At 43.0% G+C, this 21,222-nt stretch overlaps 1 long non-coding RNA gene across 1 annotated transcript in view; it reads right to left on the bottom strand.

The window, feature by feature from the left end:
- Positions 1 to 2,170: 2,170 nt before the first annotated feature.
- The window catches only part of LOC149432672 (uncharacterized), a 91,657-nt gene continuing 72,605 nt past the window's right edge, over positions 2,171 to 21,222 (bottom strand). The window contains exons 2-3 of the long non-coding RNA XR_016308973.1: positions 20,291 to 20,371; positions 2,171 to 2,360 (exon numbers count right to left, since the gene is read on the bottom strand). This is a non-coding gene — a long non-coding RNA (uncharacterized LOC149432672). The remainder of the gene's footprint in view (positions 2,361 to 20,290; positions 20,372 to 21,222) is intronic.

Here is a 21,222-nt window from a genome sequence, read left to right on the forward strand (position 1 = left end):
CTCCTAGATTGTAAGCTCTAACAACCAGTAACTAGTAACCTCTTGTACCAAATTGTATTGTAAATGTAATGTCTACCTTCATTTTGTAAAGCGCTGCGCAAACTGTTGGCGCTATTTAAATCCTGTATAGTAATAATCAGCTAAATACAATAGGGTGGGGGGATATTACATCTTGATTGATGGAGGCTTCACCTCTCTGTTATTCTAAGACACAGACACAAAGGGGCGTGACACAGCCTGTGACTGGCAGAAATCCGCCCACACCATGTTATTGCCCCAAAAATATTAAAGATTTGATTTAATATATGTATTTGTATGACAATTTAAAACTGTTTATTTGATATTAATTACTTATTTTTAGTCTGTATCCCAAAGGCTGTTTTTTTCTTTTGAACATGTGACCAGCTGCAGAGGACTAGAAGCGCCTTCTGCTTATGTCTCCCTGCAGACAGGCTGGTAAAGAGCTGGGTCATGGGACAGCTGTATATAGAAAAATATAGGAAAAAGGTACTTAGGTGTTAAAAAAAAAATACAGTGCTATCATCCACATACAGAAAGAGAAAGGACAATGTAAATTACACAGTGTGTGTTTAGTATCACTTTAAGTACCAAGTATATAAATAATTCACCGCACCACCATACTGTAACATACCTCTTCATTCATTTATTAACCAACACAGGTTGAAAGTTGAACTCTATGGAAGTTTTAAAAACTACCATCGCAAGGGGGCTCCACCTTCACTGCAACTGTCAAATGCTTGTTTTTGTCTAGGGTAGCCTTTCTCAACTGTTTGATCCCTGAGGAGCCGTTGCAATAATGTTCAGTTCTTGAGAAGCCCCTGCTACAACCAATTTTATTGCTTGTCTTTGGGAAGAATGCTCTTTATGTTGGTGGTCAGTGGGAATAATGTCCCTTATAGTTGTGGTCAGTGGGAAGAATACCCTTAAATTGGTGGTCAGTGGGAAGAATGCTCCTTACATTGATGGTCAGTGGGAAGAATGTTCCTTACATTGGTGTCAGTGGGAAGAATATCTCCTACATTGGTGGTCAGTGGGAAGAATGGCCCTTCCATTGGTTGTCAGTGGGAAGAATGTCCCTTACGTTGGTGGACAGTGGGAAGCATGCAACTTACATTGGTAATCAGTGGGAAGAATGTCTCTTACATTGGTGTCAGTGGGAAGAATATCTCCTACATTGGTGGTCAGTGGGAAGAATGGCCCTTCCATTGGTGTCAGTGGGAAGAATATCTCCTACATTGGTGGTCAGTGGGAAGAATGGCCCTTCCATTGGTTGTCAGTGGGAAGAATGTCCCTTACGTTGGTGGACAGTGGGAAGCATGCAACTTACATTGGTAATCAGTGGGAAGAATGTCTCTTACATTGGTAAACAGTGGGAAGAATGCAACTTACATTGGTGATCAGTGGGAAGAATGTCTCTTACATTGGTGGACAGTGAGAAGAAAGCCCCTTCCATTGGTGGTCAGTGGGAAGAAAGCCCTTCCATTGGTGGTCGGTGGGAAGAATACTCGTTATGTTGGAGGTCAGTGGAAAGAATATCTCTTACATTGATGGACAGTGGGAAGAATGTCACTTTCATTGGTGGTCAGTGGGAATAATGTCCCTTACATTGGTGGTCAGTGGGAAGAATGCCCCTTACATTGGTAGGCTGTGGGAAGAATGTCCCTTACATTGGTGGTCAGTGGGAAGAATGTCCCTTCCATTGGTGGTCAGTGGGAAGAAAGCCCCTTCCATTGGTGGTCAGTGGGAAGAAAGCCCCTTCCATTGGTGGTCAGTGGGAAGAATGCCCCTTCCATTGGTGGTCAGTGGGAAGAATGTCCCTTACATTGGTAGGCTGTGAGAAGAATGCACCTTACATTGGTGATCAGTGGGAAGAATACTCATTACCTTGGCAGTCAGTGGGAAAAATGCACTTTACAATGGTGGTCAGTGTGGGAAGAATGTCCCAATTACAGTGGTGGTAGGAATTCCTCCCTTACAGATGGCTAAAAAGACCATTGGTGTCCTACTGCTGACTGTGCCAAGTGGCCCTGGAACTATACAGGCACTACCAGATCAGAGGTAAATTGAAAACAGCTCAAGCAGTCCCTAGCAATCTCTGGACAATCATGGGGTTCCACAGAACCCTAGTTGAGAATGTCTGGTCTAAGAGAATAATAAAAAGCAGTTTTACTTACCTTATCCGTTACTTCCTCAGTTCTCCCTTTTCATCCAATGCACTGTGCCATGGACAGACTCTCAGGAAGCTCACTGTCTGTACAGAGCTTCTGGTCCTGCATTGTATGTGATGATGTCAAAGTGCAACCAATAGACAAAGCGACAAAGGGAAATGGCTTCGGGGCCTGTGAAAGTGAGGGATAAGGTAAGTAAAACATCTTTTTATTGTTCCCCTAGACCAGCTTAACTCAACCTAATACTCCAGAGAAATATATAAAATAGTTTTCAGTTCTTGGTGAACCCCTTCTAAAACTAATTCATTGGGGCTGCCAGTTGGAAAAATGTATTTTACAATGCTAGTCATTGAAAAGAATGCCCCCCTTACAGTAGTGGACAGAATGTCACTCTTTCATACAGCTGGAAATATCATTGGTGTCATGCCGCTAGCTCTGCCAAGTGGTGTTAGACCCAGAACTATGTTGGCACCATCAAATGGGAGGTTGATTAGCCACAGCTCAATGAATTACTTGCAACTTCTGGAGGAGCCTTAGAGTTTCACAGAGCCTTGGCTAAGAATGGCTGCTCTTCTCAACAAAATGAGGGCGGTGGGTAGATGTCAGAGTCCCACTACAAGGGTAGGCTTTAAATTCCCCTGGAGTTCAGCTTTAATAATCTCAGTAGACGTTTGAGAACATAAATAAAACATTGCCCATGAATGATGTATACCATTAAATCATTGGCCTTGTCAAAACTAACTTGGCCAACAGAACCCCTCCTTCCCTACTATAGCCACCAATAAGCAAGCTGGTCCAATACAAAGATTTTGTTGGCTAGGTCGTAATGGGGCAGACGGCTCTGTATAATCTTTGTAAGCATGGAGCAGCTTATCTTTTAAAGTAAAGTACACCTATATATCCAGTATACACTCACCGGCCACTTTATTAGGTACACCTATTCAATTGCTTGGTAACACAAATTGCTAATCAGCCAATCACATGGCAGCAACTCAATGCATTTAGGCATCTAGACGTGGTGAAGATGACTTGCTGAAGTTCAAACTGAGCATCAGAATGGGGAAGAAAGGGAGTTTAGGTGACTTTGAACGTGGCATGGTTAATGGTGCCAGATGGGCTGGTCTAAGTATTTCCAAAACTGCTGATCTAGAGGGATTTTCACTCACAACCATCTCTAAGGTTTACAGAGAATGGTCCAAACAAAGAGAAAATATCCAGTGAGTGGATGAAAATGCTTTGTTGATGTCAGAGGTCAGAAGAGAATGGGCAGACTGGTTTGAGATGATAGAAAGGCAACAGTAACTCATGTCAATATGGACCAAAATCTCTGAGGAATATTTCCAACACCTTGTTGAATCTATGCCACGAAGAATTAAGGCAGATCTGAAGGCAAAAGGGGGTCCAACCCGATACTAGCAAGGTGGACCTAATAAAGTGGCCAGAGAGTGTATTTTTTACAGTAAAGTTCATACATGACAGATAATGGGTCAGTGTAACATTTCCAGGTATTTTTTTTTTTTAACTTATCACAGAGTGTTCCCCCAGGGAATGCCGCCATCTGCTTTTTTTCTACAAAGGGACAGAGTCATCTGTCATCTTGGGAAGGGGTCTTCTATGCCCCTGAAAATTTGGTGGAATAAAGCTTGTTTTTTATTTTGGATTAGGCATGTATGAACCCAGTAAGAAGTTGAGGCTTTATTAAAAAAAGGGCTGGCTATTTTTAATAAAGCATAGTAATAATAGAGTAATAAAGCCCTTACCAGGGCTCTAATTCTTGGTCTATCCAAAAAACGTTTTGCCTGGAGTTGTGCTTCAACTTCCCAACATGTTACTATTTTCCTTGAACTTCTGCTGGATGTTCACTTTTTTTAATAAATTACATAACACCTACAAAATTGAAGGTAGACCCTTGATAATTTTTCAATAGCCCAAAAACATATGGGTTGTTTAATTGGCCCTAAAATTCATAATTCCTGCCGTGGGTGGCTCCAAGCCAGCGATCGAGATAGGAGAGGGTTGGGGCCCAAGTTGGCAACCAAAAATCGCTACAGAAACAGCGAACCAAAATTTGCTGCTTGTTCTATCCAATGTAAGGACATGATGAAACACATACACGCAACTGATGGTCCTACTTGGCAAGACGGGAATATTCCATTTGTTAAAGTGTCTGCAAAAAGAGTGGTTCTTGTTGTCAAGGCAACAATGAAATTCTCACTTACATTCTCCCATGCTGTGCTGGGAACATCAAAGGGAGAGCCTGATTTATTTGTGCTTCAAGAACGCTCCTTTCTTCAGGCACTTTTTTACATGAGTCCCCGTCTCCACTGTCACTGTCTGTGTAGATTACCTCCAGGTACATCAAATCTCTAGATTTTCCCCAAAACCCATAAACATATTGCTGGGTTTATCCAGAGATGAATTTTGAATGGGGCCCTAGATGTAGTAAAAGCTTTGAACCCCCCCCCCCCCCACCCCCACCACTTTGAATGATAATGATTGTAATAGGCAAGAAGAACCTGCCCAACTATCACATGCCTCTACTGGTATGGGCCATTCCATCAGAAGACACCAAGGGGTTTATTTACTAAAGCTGGAGAGTGCAAAATCAGACTCCCTTCTGCATAGAAACCAATCAGCTTCCAGGTTTCATTGCCAAAGCTTCATTGAACAAGCTGAGGTTAGAAGCTGATTGGTTTCTATGCAGAAGGGAGTCTGATTTTGGACTCTCCAGCTTTAGTAAATAAACCCCCAAGTGACCAAGTCCATCCTCCCATGAAAAGTGATGGACAGTTTTGACCAGTTGCACTATCTCGATATGGTTTACTGCAGGAGCATAAAAGGTTGTAGCTGGGCCTCCTTGGACATCCACCAGGTTTTAGGCTCCTTGCCTTGTCAGTGATTTCGCTCGGTCATGCAGTTTCACCCAAATTGGTGTTTGTGACTCTTTGACTGTGGTTGGGACATTAAAGTGACAGCTCCAGCTGTGTGCAGAGGCTGATGTGATTAGTTCAATGTTCTCTATATGACACTGTCAAAAAATTATCAAGAAAAACAGTGTCAGCCTGGTCAGCAATGACATTGAAATTCTCTCTTGCTTTCTCCAATGTTGTGCTGGGAAAATCAAGGGGAAAACCTGATTTATGTGTGCTTTAGAAATGGTCTATAGGCACCATTATCTATGGGTTCATTCTCCACTGTCTACATGGAGTCTGTATGTTCTTGCCCTGTCTGTGTAGGTTACCTTCAGGTGCTTCAATTCTCCAAATTCTTGCCACCACACAAAAACTTACTGCTGGGTAATCCAAGGACAAATTTATGGAGCATGGTAAAAGGTTACACCCACCAATCTTTAATTGGCATTGACAGAGATTGCATTTGGCACATAGAACCTGCCCAGATAACATTATCTGTACTGGTATGGCCCATTCCATCAGATGTCAACTGTCCCCAAGTTCATCCTTCCTTGTGATATGACACACATAGACACAGTTTTAGACCAGTTGCACTACCCCTATGGTTTACTGCAGGAGCATACAGATTGTAGCTGAGCCCTTGGAAAGCCACCAGGCCCTAGTCTCCTGCGCACTGGATTCCTGACGAACTAACTTAAATTTGCTCTGCAGAAGACCTTGTCGCCACCCTCCCTCCTCACATCTTTTGAAAAATCTAAGGAGCTGGGAGGAAAATTGGCATCTGAACAGTGCCTGATCCATTCAGATGCAGTCACTGTTCGGGTACTCTGAAAGATGGTGGGGCTGGTGGTCCGAATACAATAGCCACAGTGTTAGCAAGAATGGAAGAATCTCTTTAGTGTGGATTGAATGGAATAAATCTGTGTAAGGCCAGCTTAACCTATCCCCACCCTACTTGAAAAGACAACTTTTTTTGTTGAGTATTTTGTACGTAGTTGAGACACAGTCCAGTTGACTTGAATGGGCAAGTTTGACAGATGGTGCCACCTGTCAACTCGACTAGTCATTTGAAATTTGTCGTGGCATGTGCTTTCAGCTGTATGCTATGTTTTGTAGGTTACCTCCAGGTGCTCTGATTCCCCAAATTCTTCCCACAACACATAAACATACTGCTGGATTAATCCAGAGATGGATTTAGGCAAAACGGGGTACTGGATATGTTTTGACCCCCTGATCCCCTTGATTGATATTGTTAATGATTGCAGTAGGCACAGAGAACATGCCTAATTACCATAATCTGTATTAATATGGCCCATTCCATGAAACTGACCAACTGGTGGTGCTGCCTGTCAACTCGCCTTGCCATGTTAAATTTTCTGTAGCATGTGCACAGTCCCATCTGGCTGTATACTATGTTCTATGTTCTTGGTATGTTCTTGTCCTGACTTTGAAGGTTACCTCTGAATGTTCTGATTCTCCAAATTCTACCCACAACATATGAACCTACTGCTGGGTTAATCCAACGGGGTCCTAGGCATGGTAAAAGGTTTGACCCCCCCCCCCCCAACCAATCTCTTTGACTTACATTGATAATGTTGAAATAGGCACAGAGAATATGCCCAATTTAAATGATCTGTATGGTATGGCCCATCCTATTGGGTGCCAACTGGCAGTGCCACCACTCATCTTGACTTGCCATAATAAATTTACTGCAGGATGTGTACAGTCCCATCAGGTTGTATGCTATGTTTCAGGTCGGTAGGTTCTTGTCCTGTTTTTGTAGGTTACCTCCAGATGCTCTGATTCTCTAAATTCCTCCAAAAAACACATTAACATACTGCTGGTTATATCCAAAGATGGATTTAAGCAGAATGGGGCCCTATGCATGGTAATAGCAACCTACTAATCTCTTCGATTGACATTGATAATGTTTGCAATAAGCACAAAGAACCTGCCCAGTGAACATTATTTGTACTGGTATGGTCCATTCCATCAGATGCCAACTAGCCAACTGCAAATGGAACACAAGAGGGCGCCAACTAAGTGCAGTATTAAAACACAAGTTTATTAAAAAGCCAATGGGCAACTCACATACAAAAGAAGAACCTGCCAAGAACATAAAACATAGCAAACAACCGGACAGGATTGTACACATCCCATGGCAAACTGAACATGGCAAGTCGAGTTGACAGGTGACACTCCCAGCTGACCAGTTGCAACAGATATAAATGGCACTGGAGAAGATGTGTACTACCCCCATACACAAAGTTTAAAAAGTTCATATGCAATAAAGTCCATAATAGTACATGTCTTTCATATCAGTAAGTGGCAGTAGCCCCATAGAGTGAATCAAACTCTGTCAATCTGGAAAAGGAACACAATGGGGCGCTAACTAAGTGCATTATTAAAACGTATGTTTATTAAAACGATAATGGGCAACTCACATGTAAAAAGAGAAAGGCAGGCATGTCTGATTTGTCTGTGGTCTACAGGTGGGTACAAGTCAGGTTCTCCGACTGGACTGATGTTTCTGCTCCTCAAAGACCTTGGGGGGGATCGCGACTCGAAGTAGCAGGGCCAGCGTGTAATGCAACCGGAAGTGTTATCACCAACGAGCCGTAGGAAGGGGCATGGTTAGATGTTCCAAAGCTTCCGCTTCTTTATCACACCTCTTTGAACCTGACTTGTGCCCACCATCAGGCTGCAGATAAATCAGACATGGCTGCCTTTCACCTTTTACATGTGAGTTGCCCATTGTCTTGTTAATAAACGTGTGTTTTAATACTACACTTCGGTAGCACCCCATTGTGTTCCTTTTCCAGCTTCACTTTGTGGGGCTACTGCCATTTTCGGATACGAAAGTCATGGACTATTATGGACTTTAATGCATATGGACTTTTTAACTTTTTGTATTGGGGTAGTACACATCTTCTCCAGTGCCATTTATATCTATTGCAACTGGACAACTGGGAATGCCACCTGTCAACTAGACTTGCTGTGTTCAATTTGCCATGGCATGTGTACAATACTGTCCATTTGTATGCTATGTTTTAGGTTCCTAGTAGGTTCTTGTCCTGTCTTTGTTGGTCACCTCCAGATGCACTGGTTTTCCAAATTCCATCCACAACACATAAACCTAGTGCTAGGTTAATCCAAAGATAGATTTAGGCAGAATGGAGCCCTAGGCATGGTAAACGGTCTGACCCCTCCCATCTTTTCGATTGATGCTGATAGGCAGAACGGGGCCCTAGGCACGATTTGACCCCTGAACCCCTTTTATGACATTGATAATGATTACAATAGGCACAGAGAACCTGCCTAATTACCATTGGTATGATCCATTCCATCAGATGCCAACTGGCCTAGGGGCAGTGCCACCTGACAACTCGACTTGACCTGTTCAGTTTGCCATGGCATGTGTACAATCCTGTCTGGTTGTATGCTATGTTTTAGGTTCTTAGTAGGTTCTTGTCCTGTCTTTGTTGGTCACCTCCAGATGCACTGGTTTTCCAAATTCCATCCACAACACAAAGCTAGTGCTAGGTTAATACAAAGATAAATTTAGGCAGAATGGAGCCCTAGGCATGGTAAAAGGTCTGACCCCTCCCATCTTTTCGATTGATGTTGATAGGCAGAATGGGGCCCTAGGCACGGTTTGACCCCTAATCCCCTTGATTGACATTGATGATGATTACAATAGACACAGAGAACCTGCCTAATTACCATTGGTATGATCCATTCCATCAGATGCCAACTGGCCTAGCGGGAGTGCCACCTGACAACTCGACTTGACCTGTTCAGTTTGCCATGGCAAGTGTACAATCCTGTCCGGTTGTATGTTTTGCTTTAGGTTCTTAGTAGGTTCTTGTCCTGTCTATGTAGGTCACCTCCAGATGCACTGGTTTTCCAAATTCCATCCACAACACAAAGCTAGTGCTAGGTTAATACAAAGATAAATTTAGGCAGAATGGAGCCCTAGGCATGGTAAAAGGTCTGACCCCTCCCATCTCTTCGATTGATGTTGATAGGCAGAATGGGGCCCTAGGCACGATTTGACCCCTAATCCCCTTGATTGACATTGATGAGGATTACAATAGGCACAGAAAACCTGCCTAATTACCATTGGTATGATCCATTCCATCAGATGCCAACTGGCCTAGCGGGAGTGCCACCTGACAACTCGACTTGACCTGTTCAGTTTGCCATGGCATGTGTACAAGTCTGTCCGGTTGTATGCTATGTTTTAGGTTCTTAGTAGGTTCTTGTCCTGTCTATGTAGGTCACCTCCAGATGCACTGGTTGTCCAAATTCCATCCACAACACATAAACCTAGTGCTAGGTTAATACAAAGATAAATTTAGGCAGAATGGAGCCCTAGGCATGGTAAAAGGTCTGACCCCTCCCATCTTTTCGATTGATGTTGATAGGCAGAACGGGGCCCTAGGCACGATTTGACCCCTAATCCCCTTGATTGACATTGATGAGGATTACAATAGGCACAGAAAACCTGCCTAATTACCATTGGTATGATCCATTCCATCAGATGCCAACTGGCCTAGCGGGAGTGCCACCTGACAACTCAACTTGACCTGTTCAGTTTGCCATGGCATGTGTACAATCCTGTCCGGTTGTATGCTATGTTTTAGGTTCTTAGTAGGTTCTTGTCCTGTCTTTGTTGGTCACCTCCAGATGCACTGGTTGTCCAAATTCCATCCACAACACATAAACCTAGTGCTAGGTTAATACAAAGATAAATTTAGGCAGAATGGAGCCCTAGGCATGGTAAACGGTCTGACCCCTCCCATCTTTTCGATTGATGTTGATAGGCAGAACGGGGCCCTAGGCACGATTTGACCCCTAATCCCCTTGATTGACATTGATGAGGATTACAATAGGCACAGAAAACCTGCCTAATTACCATTGGTATGATCCATTCCATCAGATGCCAACTGGCCTAGCGGGAGTGCCACCTGACAACTCAACTTGACCTGTTCAGTTTGCCATGGCATGTGTACAATCCTGTCCGGTTGTATGCTATGTTTTAGGTTCTTAGTAGGTTCTTGTCCTGTCTTTGTTGGTCACCTCCAGATGCACTGGTTGTCCAAATTCCATCCACAACACATAAACCTAGTGCTAGGTTAATACAAAGATAAATTTAGGCAGAATGGAGCCCTAGGCATGGTAAACGGTCTGACCCCTCCCATCTTTTCGATTGATGTTGATAGGCAGAATGGGGCCCTAGGCACGGTTTAACCCCTAATCCCCTTGATTGACATTGATAATGATTACAATAGGCACAGAGAACCTGCCTAATTACCATTGGTATGATCCATTCCATCAGATGCCAACTGGCCTAGGGGCAGTGCCACCTGACAACTCAACTTGACCTGTTCAGTTTGCCATTGCATGTGTACAATCCTGTCCAGTTGTATATCATATTTTAGGTCCTTGGTAGGTTCTTGCCCTGTCTTTGCAGGTTACCTTCAAATGCTCTGGTTGTCCAAATTCTGACTTAAATTTGCCAAGGCATGTGTCTGACTGTATGCTATGTTTTAGATGAGTAGTTGGGCGTTCAACTGCCTGTTTTTGCCACCTGTGGGAAAGAGGTCTTAGGCTTCCCATACATGGATTAATTTTTTTTTTTTTTTTGACCAGTCAGCAAGCTGATAAAAAAAACAAATGGATCCCCCCATCCACACAAGCAAGGTAGATGGAGGAATCCTCCCTGCTGTGCTATTGTATTAGCCACAGAGCTGATCGAATTCAAATTTTCCAACATTCCTGTTCTGCAGCTGATCATTATATTGACTTCTCTCAAGCTGGAATGGCAATAGACGGATCGAAATTTGACTGGTTTTTGTTGACCTGGCCGATCTTCGATTCATCTACAGCCAACTTTAGTCTATAGATATCTTTACTTATGTAACCGATCTTATACAATGACAGCTGGCGTTTGATTGGCTGCTGTAGAAAAACAATTTTGTAGGCCGCTTAGACATGAATAGGGTGGAAGTGACATGCCAAGAATATCTATTTGGAACCACAGCACAATTTTAGCTTATGGGGGAAGGGTGACAAGCTGGGGGTGGTTGTTACCGGAGACAGACTAACTAAGACAACCGGGGTCAGAGGTGACAGCATCCCAGCTGCAGACAGTCTGGGACAGCAGACAAGGTTAAAAGCCAAGCAGAGGTTACACAGGCTGTACCAGACGGCAGCTGAGACACTGGCATGCCACATCAGATAGGAAATGACCTTTGGCCTACTGAGCCTCTCCTATCTGTTTGCAGGGTGACGGAGTGATCCAGACTCTCCGGGGACTTTGCAGCCTATCCGGCTTAGTGTGACACAATGCGTCCAACAAAAACAGCCCAACCTCACAACACAACTTTCCCTGCCCTGGTGACACCATGACAATCAGCGGCAGCTCGGGTGACAATGATCGGAGTCATCCTAGAACAAGATATGGTGGCCACCTAGGACAGCAGCAAGCCATATACTAGAAGAAGACCTGGAAGAACCTACAAACCCCTCTTTATTTCATACTTTGGAGCCCTCGGTGGTTCAAAACCAAAAAATTTAGATTTTTAGTTTTAAAGCCAAACTCTTAGATTGTAAGCTCCAAGGAGCTGGGCCCTCCTAACCAGAGGTGGACTGACCATTTGGAAACTCGGGCACTGCCCAAGGGCCCAGGGTCAGTAGGGGGCCCCATGAGATGCCCCTGGTACCTTTTTCATAGGCTTTTTTGAGTTTGGGCAAGGACACAGGGGCCCCATGATCCCCTATTGCCCAGGGGCCCCATGAGTTGTCAGTCCACCCCTGCTCCTAACCCTCTTGTATTGAACTGTATTGTTGCTGTATTGTCTCCCGTTATATTGTAAAGCGCTGAGCAAACTGTTGGTGCTATATAAATCCTGTATAATAATAATAATAATAATATATAAATCTGTATAATAATAATAATATATAAATCCTGTATAATAATAATAATATATAAATCCTGAAGAATAATAATAATATATAAATCCTGTATAATAATAATAATAATATATAAATCCTGTATAATAATAATATATAAATCCCGTATAATAATAGTAATATATAAATCCTGTATAATAATAATAATAATATATAAATCCTGAATAATAATAATATATAAATCCTGTATAATAATAATAATAATATATAAATCCTGTATAATAATAATAATATTAATATATAAATCCTGTATAATAATAATAATATATAAATCCTGTATAATAATAATAATATATAAATCCTGTATAATAATAGTAAGTCCATCCCCCATAGTTACCTTTTGTCCCTCCAGCCCCTCCCTCTTAGATTGTAAGCTCCCAGGATCAGGGCCCTCCTAACCCTCTTGTATTGAACCGTATTGTTGCTGTATTGTCTCCCGTTATATTGTAAAGTGCTGAGCAAACTGTTGGCGCTATATAAATCCTGTATAATAATATATAAATCCTGTATAATAATAATAATAATAATAATATATAAATCCTGTATAATAATAATAATAATATATAAATCCTGTATAATAATAATAATATATAAATCCTGTATAATAATAATAATCATCATAAAAACCCTACAGCTGTATTTCGGGGGGCTGATTAACACAAAGGGACACTAAACTCTGATTTAAAAAGTAAAAATTCTAGTCAAGTATGTATTCTTAACCACTTCCAGTCCGGACACTTTCACCCCCTTCCAGTCCGGACACTTTCACCCCCTTCCAGTCCGGACACTTTCACCCCCTTCCTGTCCAGGCCAATGTTCAGCTTTCAGCGCTATCACACTTTGAATGACAATTGCGCGGTCATGCAACACTGTACCCAAATGAATTCTTTTAGCATTTTTTTGATACAGATAAAATTTGATTTTGGTGGTATTTATTCACCGCTGGGATTTTTATTTTTTTGCTATATAAATGAAAAAGTCCAAACATTTTGAAAAAAAAGGGGTTTTCTTATAAAACTTTGAAAATAAATAATTTTTCTTCATAAATGTTGGCCAAAATGTATTCATCTATCTTTTTAGTGAAAAAAAAAAAGAAAAATAACCCAAATTAGTTTATAACCAAAAATGATAATTTTTCTAATTTTTTTTTTTTTACATTTTTATTTAATTTTTTTATATTATTATTTATGTTTTTTTTTTTTTTTTAAAATATACCATCACCCTAGCAGTAAAGTGACACTGTACTACTTGTGGGGGGTGATGAAAATGTTTTTTTTCTTTTTTTTACACTGATTGCTTTTAAAAGCAATCATTTCTCCTCTTGGGCTGCATTCTTGCAGCCATTGAGAAATACTGTGAGAGCTGTGATTGGTCGCAGTTTGTCACATGGTACAAGGCTGTTGTGAATATCCTTGTAGCATGTGATCTCTGTGATCATTCACAGATTTCACAGATTTTTCACAGTGTGTCCTGTGTAAAGGGGGGGAATTTCCGTTCCCTCCAATCAACTCTCAGAGCTCTCCTCACTGATGTACCTTCAGCTCCCGCCCCCTGCTTTTCAGAGCTGAGAGATCCTGTGTAAATTCTGCACTTTGGATAAATAGGACATACTGTTGTAGATAAACTGGTACAACTTATGTAGGAGCAGGGGCGGACTGACAACTCATGGGGCCCCCGGGCAATAGGGGATCATGGGGCCCCTGTGTCCTTGCCAAAACTCAAAAAAAGCCTATGAAAAAGGTACCAGGGGCATCTCATGGGGCCCTCTACTGACCCCGGGCACTCGGGCAGTGCGAGTTTCCAAATGGTCAGTCCGCCCCTGTGTAGGGGGATTTGTTTCATCTCTGTGTCCCCTGACTTGGCAGCCTACAACACCACTCAGACTAGGAGAGGAAGGGGATCTACATGTAACGCTAATCAGGTGCCCTGTATTCACATATGCTAGAACATACTGATAGGGGGAGAGAGCAGAGAGATGACATCATCAGTCTGTTGCTGCTCTCTCATTGTTCAGTCACAAGCTACGGGCAGGGAGGTGACAGGATTATGTTGCATAGCTGCAAGAGAAAAGATAGTCAGGTCATCAGGGTGGAACTTGCTGTGTGGCAGAGCTGTGTAAATCGTGGAACTGGATGGACTAAATTGAACTAAATTAGGTCAGTGAGTTTTTGCCTTGATTTTTGAAGGATGATAGAAAATGTGCAAAAATGTAAATTTCAAAGTGGTAGAAATAGAGCCCTTATGTAATATATGGTTGTGTATGTAAGGCATTATTGCACAGTTTCCCTGGAATCTATCCTCACATGACATGGATGTTGGTCAGAGGCTAGGTTGTTGCATCACTGGTGGAACGTAGATCATGTACAGGGTTTAAAATGTATCTCCAGTCAAAACCTTTTTTAGTTTTGGATAGAGTAGGGAATGGCTTTCTACCTGTGTCACTTTGGGGAGACTTTCCTTCACTTCCTGTCCTGGAGACCAAACACTGGTGGAACGTAGATAATGTACAGGGTTTAAAATGTATCTCCAGTCAAAACCTTTTTTAGTTTTGGATAGAGTAGATAATGGCTTTCTACCTGTGCCACTTTGGGGAGACTTCCCTTTACTTCCTGTCCTGGAGACAAAACAGGGAGTAGATGTCATGTGAGGGCAAATCCCCTTTTTAGATAGTTGTCACCAGACCATGTGTTTTGGGGGGGAGGAGTCCTGATGTGAAAAGGGGCTTCTAATGTGATAGCGGACCTCTAGTATGAATGGAGACTCTGTGATGGAGGGACCTCTGATGTGAAGAGGGGACATCTGATGTGATGGGGGGCTCTGATGTCTTAGGGGACCTTTGATATGGAAGGGGACTCTGATGTGAAGGGGGACCTCTGATTTGATGGGGGGACCTCTGATGTAATGGGAATCACTGATGTGAAGAGGCGGCTCTGATGTGAAGAAAGGAACTGATGTAATGGGGGGCTCTAATGTGATGGGGGGACCTCTGATGTGAAGAATAATAATATGTGGAGAGCAGGGGCGGACTGACAACTCATGGGGCCCCTGGGCAATAGGGGATCATGGGGCCCCTGTGTCCTTGCCCAAACTCAAAAAAGCCAATGAAAAAGGTACCAGGGGCATCTCATGGGGCCCCCTACTGACCCCGGGCCCTCGGGCAGTGCCCGAGTTTCCAAATGGTCAGTCCGCCCCTGGTGGAGAGAAAAAAGGAGGGAGATGCCTGTAAAATCAATCCACAGTGTGCATTTGTAATCTGTAGTATACTTGCTGTGTGTTGCCTTTAAGCGGTGTGACGTCACAGCCCCTCCCCTACGCGTTACGCCACCGGGTCATGTGGCTCTCCCCTGATGAAGCCACATGACCCGGTGGTGTAACGCATAGGGGAGGGGCTCTGACGTCACGACGCTTAAAGGCAACACACAGCAAGTATACTACAGATTACAAATGCACACTGTGGATTGATTATACAATGATTTAATGCAATTTTAACTCTAATTACATGTGAGTACAATACTTTGTTTAATAAATGTTTTAAAAAGAAGATAAGGCACTATGTTTTTATTACCCTTTATGGTACATATACTTATGGAGGAAGAGTCCTAAGGAAGTGAGGGGACCCCTAACTTTGAAGAGTGACATTCCTATTCAGCTCTAAGTCCAATTAAAGGGACACAAGCCTTACATGACCTCACGTCACGGTTTGGTCATATATACCAGGTATAAAAAGGTGCACATTTTACTATTGGTGGATTGCACACAAATCATTTCAGTCATGTCACCAGAAGGATATCGTATGTACTCTCCAGCGCCTCAGGATATTGTCAGGGACCGTCGCGGCGCCTCCCCCGGCGCACGCGCACTAGCGGCGGCTCACGCACAGGCACCAGGTCCCGGTGGGCCGCGGCTGACAGGACGCCGCGCATGCGCAGTAGGAGCCGCGGGCGAGCCGCGGGCGGCCAATGACAGCCCGGGGGCGCGTCCTGGGCGACCAATGACAATGCAGGGCACGATATTTAAAGATGCCCTGCACTGTCACAGATTGCCGCAAGGTCTATCTGTGATCCTGAGTTCCTGAACCTGTGATATCGACCCTGATTGCCCCGACTACACTGCCTTCTCCTGTGTTTGACCCGGATTGTCCTGACTACACTGCCTTCTCCTGTGTTTGACCCGGATTGCCCTGACTACTCTGCCTTCTCCTCTCCTGACTCCCGGCTTGTTTGACCTATCTGCGGACTGACTTATCCTGCTGACCCTGCGTGTGACCTGACTACTCTCCGCCTGCCAATTCTGTACCTCGCTTCCCCCACGGGACCACTGCTTGTGATCCATCCTGCTAGGTCCTGCCGGCCTCCTCACATCTGCCTCTCCCGGTACCTATACATCCCCGGAGGTTCCCTCTGCCACTGGTGGGCCTGCTCAGAGGTCGTGACCTGGTCCTGGTCTGTTACAAGTCCATCCCCACCATCAGGGGCCCTGGTGAAAGCACAGACCGGGACTTAGACTCCACGCTTTGTGTAGGTCTGTCAAGTGGGCAGCCAGAGGCACCACCTGGCGGATCATAACAGATATGCACAGCCAAAAGGGAAGCCAAGGGTACCAGGACAGCGACAACCAAAGCCCACTCAGGCATCAACAGCAAGGCTCTTACTTTCCATTCATCATACATCAGCATCAGAGGTTTGTCATCAGCTCTGAGGAAAGGGATTTGTCCCCGAAACACGTCAGCCATTTGACCGCACTGACAGTGAGAACACCTTGCCTGCCGTTGTGGCCATTGTCATTTTTCTATGCTTTTTAGATACATGCTTCGTCTGTGAGTATGTTTTTATTATTTCACTCCTACAATAAACCTTGGATAATGCACTAGGTGTGTGCGCCACCTGTTTTCTCTCTATGTCACCATAAGGAGTGTGAAGTCACGGATAGAATGAGGACAATTTTTTTTTGCAATAGTACGATTGTAATTTCACATAGAATTTGTTTTGGATTGTACTTTATTTTGATATCACATATTTCGATGGTCAGTGGAGCGTGACACTGTTAGATATAATTTTGGATTTGCTATGACACATTGGTATGAGTATGTGTAGAGGACCCACTATTTTCATTTATTTTATTTTATTTGTTAATATTCACACCACAACAGGGGTGGACTGACCATTTGGAAACTCGGGCGCTGCCCGAGGGCCCGGGGTCAGTAGGGGGCCCCATGAGATGCCCCTGGTACCTTTTTCACAGGCTTTTTTGAGTTTGGGCAAGGACACAGGGGCCCCATGATCCCCTATTGCCCGGGGGCCCCATGAGTTTTCAGTCCGCCCCTGCACCACAAGATTGGCTTAACACATTAAGAGAATTATTTTCACACCATAGTAGCTCACAAGACACCACTGTTTAAGAATTCAGGGTACTTAGGGTAGTTTAGCTTTTTTTTTTTAAATTTAATGTTCTTTTATTGTATTTGTATTTTTTCTATTTGCTTGTTGTTTGTACATTTTATATTTTACATTTTTTTTCACAATTTTTGTTCCTGTGAATAAAGAAATGTAAAATAATGGGGCTAAAGAGGACCATTTTTGACCCATTTTTGGTGACTTCTGTAACCATCGGGAGTCATTTAACTCTTTCACTGCTAGAGCCGTTTTTGCTGGGACAAGGCAAGTCAGAGAAGATGCAGTACATACAGTATGTCTAATACGCAGTGAAGCTATTCGGAGGAGGTTATATTGCCCATGCCAATGACTATAGTGCTAGTGTTGAGTGCATGAGCAGCCAGCCAGTCGGGAAGCGGGGGTGACTTGGCTTAGGTGATGGAAGGCCCTGATAGTGAAGGAGCTTGTGTATTTAGGCTCCTTCTCTTGTATCCGGAACCCCAATAATGGGTCAGATATCATGGCACAGGGTATCCTAGGTAGCCAGCCTGGAAGGCCTTGGGAGAAGAAAAAGCACAGGCTATGTACAAATTCAGCTTCCTAATATTCAAGTGTAATATACGAATATATGCCACTGGGAGTGAAGTGATGGGTTACTGGGCTGGTGGAGTCCAATACAAGCTCAGTGCTACCAGCTCAGAAATGGGGCAAAAACCAAAGAGAGAAGATCGATGAAACATAATGAGAAACCATAATCCTTTGTGTATAGAGTGCAATGAGTTAAAGAACTGTGCCACATAGGTTGTAGTTGGCTGGGGTCGAACCCACAGCAGGTTCCTACAGGTAGAAGATTTCATATCCCTGAGTGATTCATTGCTTCTATAACCGACTCTACATGCTAGTTCATGGCCCCGTTTTTTGCCTTTAGCATTCACCTTCGTTGCCCATTGTTTGAAGCCTGCTGTTGTGTCCAACCTCGAAGTTTTGCTTTGTTGTAAAAGATGTTAAAGAAATAAATAAAGAACGTAAAAAATATATATATAAAAAAATTGTGCCACAGATTACACGGAGTTCACTGTGTTCTTTTGGAGAAGCCTCTGTTCTGGATTGGAATGCTGCCTTGATGCCAATTTTGCATTAAATGGCAGCCCCAACCTGCTTTTGGAGACACTATTTCAGTTCCCCACTTGGGTGCCATAAGCCCTGCTCACAAATAGATACCCAACATGTCAATCCTTAACCACTTCTCGTCTGGCCACTGTATATAAACGGCCGGGCGGTGGCAGTCCAGGGGCGGGTTGCCGTTCATAAATGGTGCCCGCCATTTTGGATTGTGCGTGCTCCCTGGGAGCGCGCGGCACCACGATCTGGTGCCTGCTGTATCCTCCAGAACACCGATCGCTGTACGGGACCTCTGTGTGAGATCCCGATCATGTGATCACTGATTGGCCAATCAGTGATCACATGAATAGGTGTAAGCAAGATGTCACTTCTGACATCATTGCTTACTACGTCTGAAATCTGTAAATGATCACAGAGGTCACATGGTACAGAGCTATTCACAACAGCCTTGTACCATGTGACAAGCTGTGACCAATCACAGCTCACACAGTATTTCTCAATGGCTGCAAGAATGCAGCCAGAGAGAAGGAGAAATTATTGCTTTTACAGCCTTTATGGGTGTAAAAGCAATCTGTGTAAAAAAAAAAAAATCTTCATCACCCCCCACAAGTAATACAGTGTCACTATGGTGACACTGTACTGCTAGGGTGACAGTATGTAAATGAATAACTAAATAATATAAAAAAAAAAATGTAAAAAAAAATGTTTAAAAAATGATAATTTTTGGTTATAAACTAATTTGTTTTTTTTTTTTTACTAAAAAGATAACTGAATAAATGTTGGCCAAGATTTATGAAGAAAGATTATTTATTTGCAAAATTTTATAAGAAAAACACTTTTTTTTCTAAATTTTTGGACTTTTTCATTTATGTTGCAAAAACAAAAAAATCCCAGTGGTGAATAAATACCACCAAAATCAAGTTTTATCGGTCTCAAAAAAATAATAATTTGTAATAGTACTGTTTGGACTTTGAAGAAGGGGACATACCCCGAAAGCTGGTCCTCAAAATTGTATGTTAGTGCAAATAAAAAAAGTATCACGGACAGGACCTAATTGTATCTGTCTCAAAAAAATGCTAAAAAAATTCATATGGGTACAGTGTTGCATGACCGCGCAATTGTCATTCAAAGTGCGACAGCGCTGAAAGCTGAAAATTGGCCTGGGCAGGAAGGGGGTGAAAATGTCTGGACAGGAAGTGGTTAAGACTGTATACATCCCTGAAATGGTGACAACCTTTGGTGCCCTAAATTTTCCATAGATGATGCTTTAGCGCCCAGCTGCAGCTTATAGTGTTGCTGTGTTGTCCTGGGGTGGGCTCAATGGGCGCCCCCAGATCTGTGAAAGAATTTTCAACAACAGCTCATGGCCAACTGCCAACAACTAAGAGCTGGTAAGACGGGCTTCCAATTGCATCATCAGTGTGCAGCCAATCACAGTGAACAAAGGTCTAGGAGCCCCTCCCCTACCGCTGTGTAACAGCCCACTTAAAGGGCCTGCTCTCACCGTCATCAAGGGGTTGCCTTCACCATCACCACTGACATCAATCAATTTTGCCAAATTTTTTGCAAAAGATAAAACTTTTCATTTTGCTCATACCTACTGATAAATGTCAATCATATAGGAGTTAACAGGAAGCTGGTAATGTATGCAATCATTGAAGACCTATATATGTCATTTATTACATGAGGGACATTATATAAGTACAATATACCTTACCTGGTTATGAAGAAAGGTTCTCTGAGGGCTTTGTTTTCTGCTGCCCAAGCGAATCATCAATGCATTTTCATTTTCTGGTGCCTAAAGACACAAAAAAAACAATTTTTTTTTTATAAACTGATACCATATATCATAGGGCTCTAAGAAACAAAAAAATCTAGGCCCTATTCACATTTGTGTATATAAAATGCCCACGTTGTCTCAATACATGGATACGTTGGGGATGGGGGGGGCAGTTCATAATAAATGGCTCCCCAACCCAGCATTAATGCATGTGATTGCAATAGGACCTTACCAAAATGATTGCCCGTAGCAAGAAAAACCTGTTGCTGCTGCTACTTTTGTATTATGAGGTTTAGAATATTTAAGTATTTGTAAGCCCTGAGCTTCTTGAGCCATAAGCAACTGCCATTTTTAAAAAAAATACAATATTTATTGTCACCTTTTTATCCTTCATTTTATCTCTTTGAAGCCATTTCCTATCTACAATACTTTAATATTCTAACCCTCAGAATAAAAAAGTAACAGCAGCAACAGGTCTTTCTTGCTATGGGCAACCGTTTCGTATTTACAATAAATATTGTATTTTTTTTTAAAAATGGCAGTTGTTTATGACTCAAGAAGCTCAGGGCTTACAAATACTTTAATATTCTAACCGTCAGAATAAAAAAGTAACAGCAGCAACAGGTTTTTCTTGCTATGGGCAACCATTTTGTATTTACCACAAGGCAAACAAGGCACTTGCCTAGGGCGGCATCTTTCAGGGGGGGGGGCAGAACCTCCCCCCAGAAGAAAGGATGAAAGAAGGGACACACGCACCATGGGAACCAGATGGGATCTGAGAGAGGCTGAGGGCTGCTTGATGGTATATGTAGAGCCTGGCTCTCGTTCCCGGAGATGTCCGGAGCTGTGAAGGTGAGTGTCTCTCTTTT

Source organism: Staurois parvus, unplaced genomic scaffold, assembly GCF_062004578.1.
Source record: "Staurois parvus isolate SC_StPar_1 unplaced genomic scaffold, SC_StPar_1.0 ptg002113l, whole genome shotgun sequence".
NCBI classification, from domain to species: domain Eukaryota; kingdom Metazoa; phylum Chordata; class Amphibia; order Anura; family Ranidae; genus Staurois; species Staurois parvus.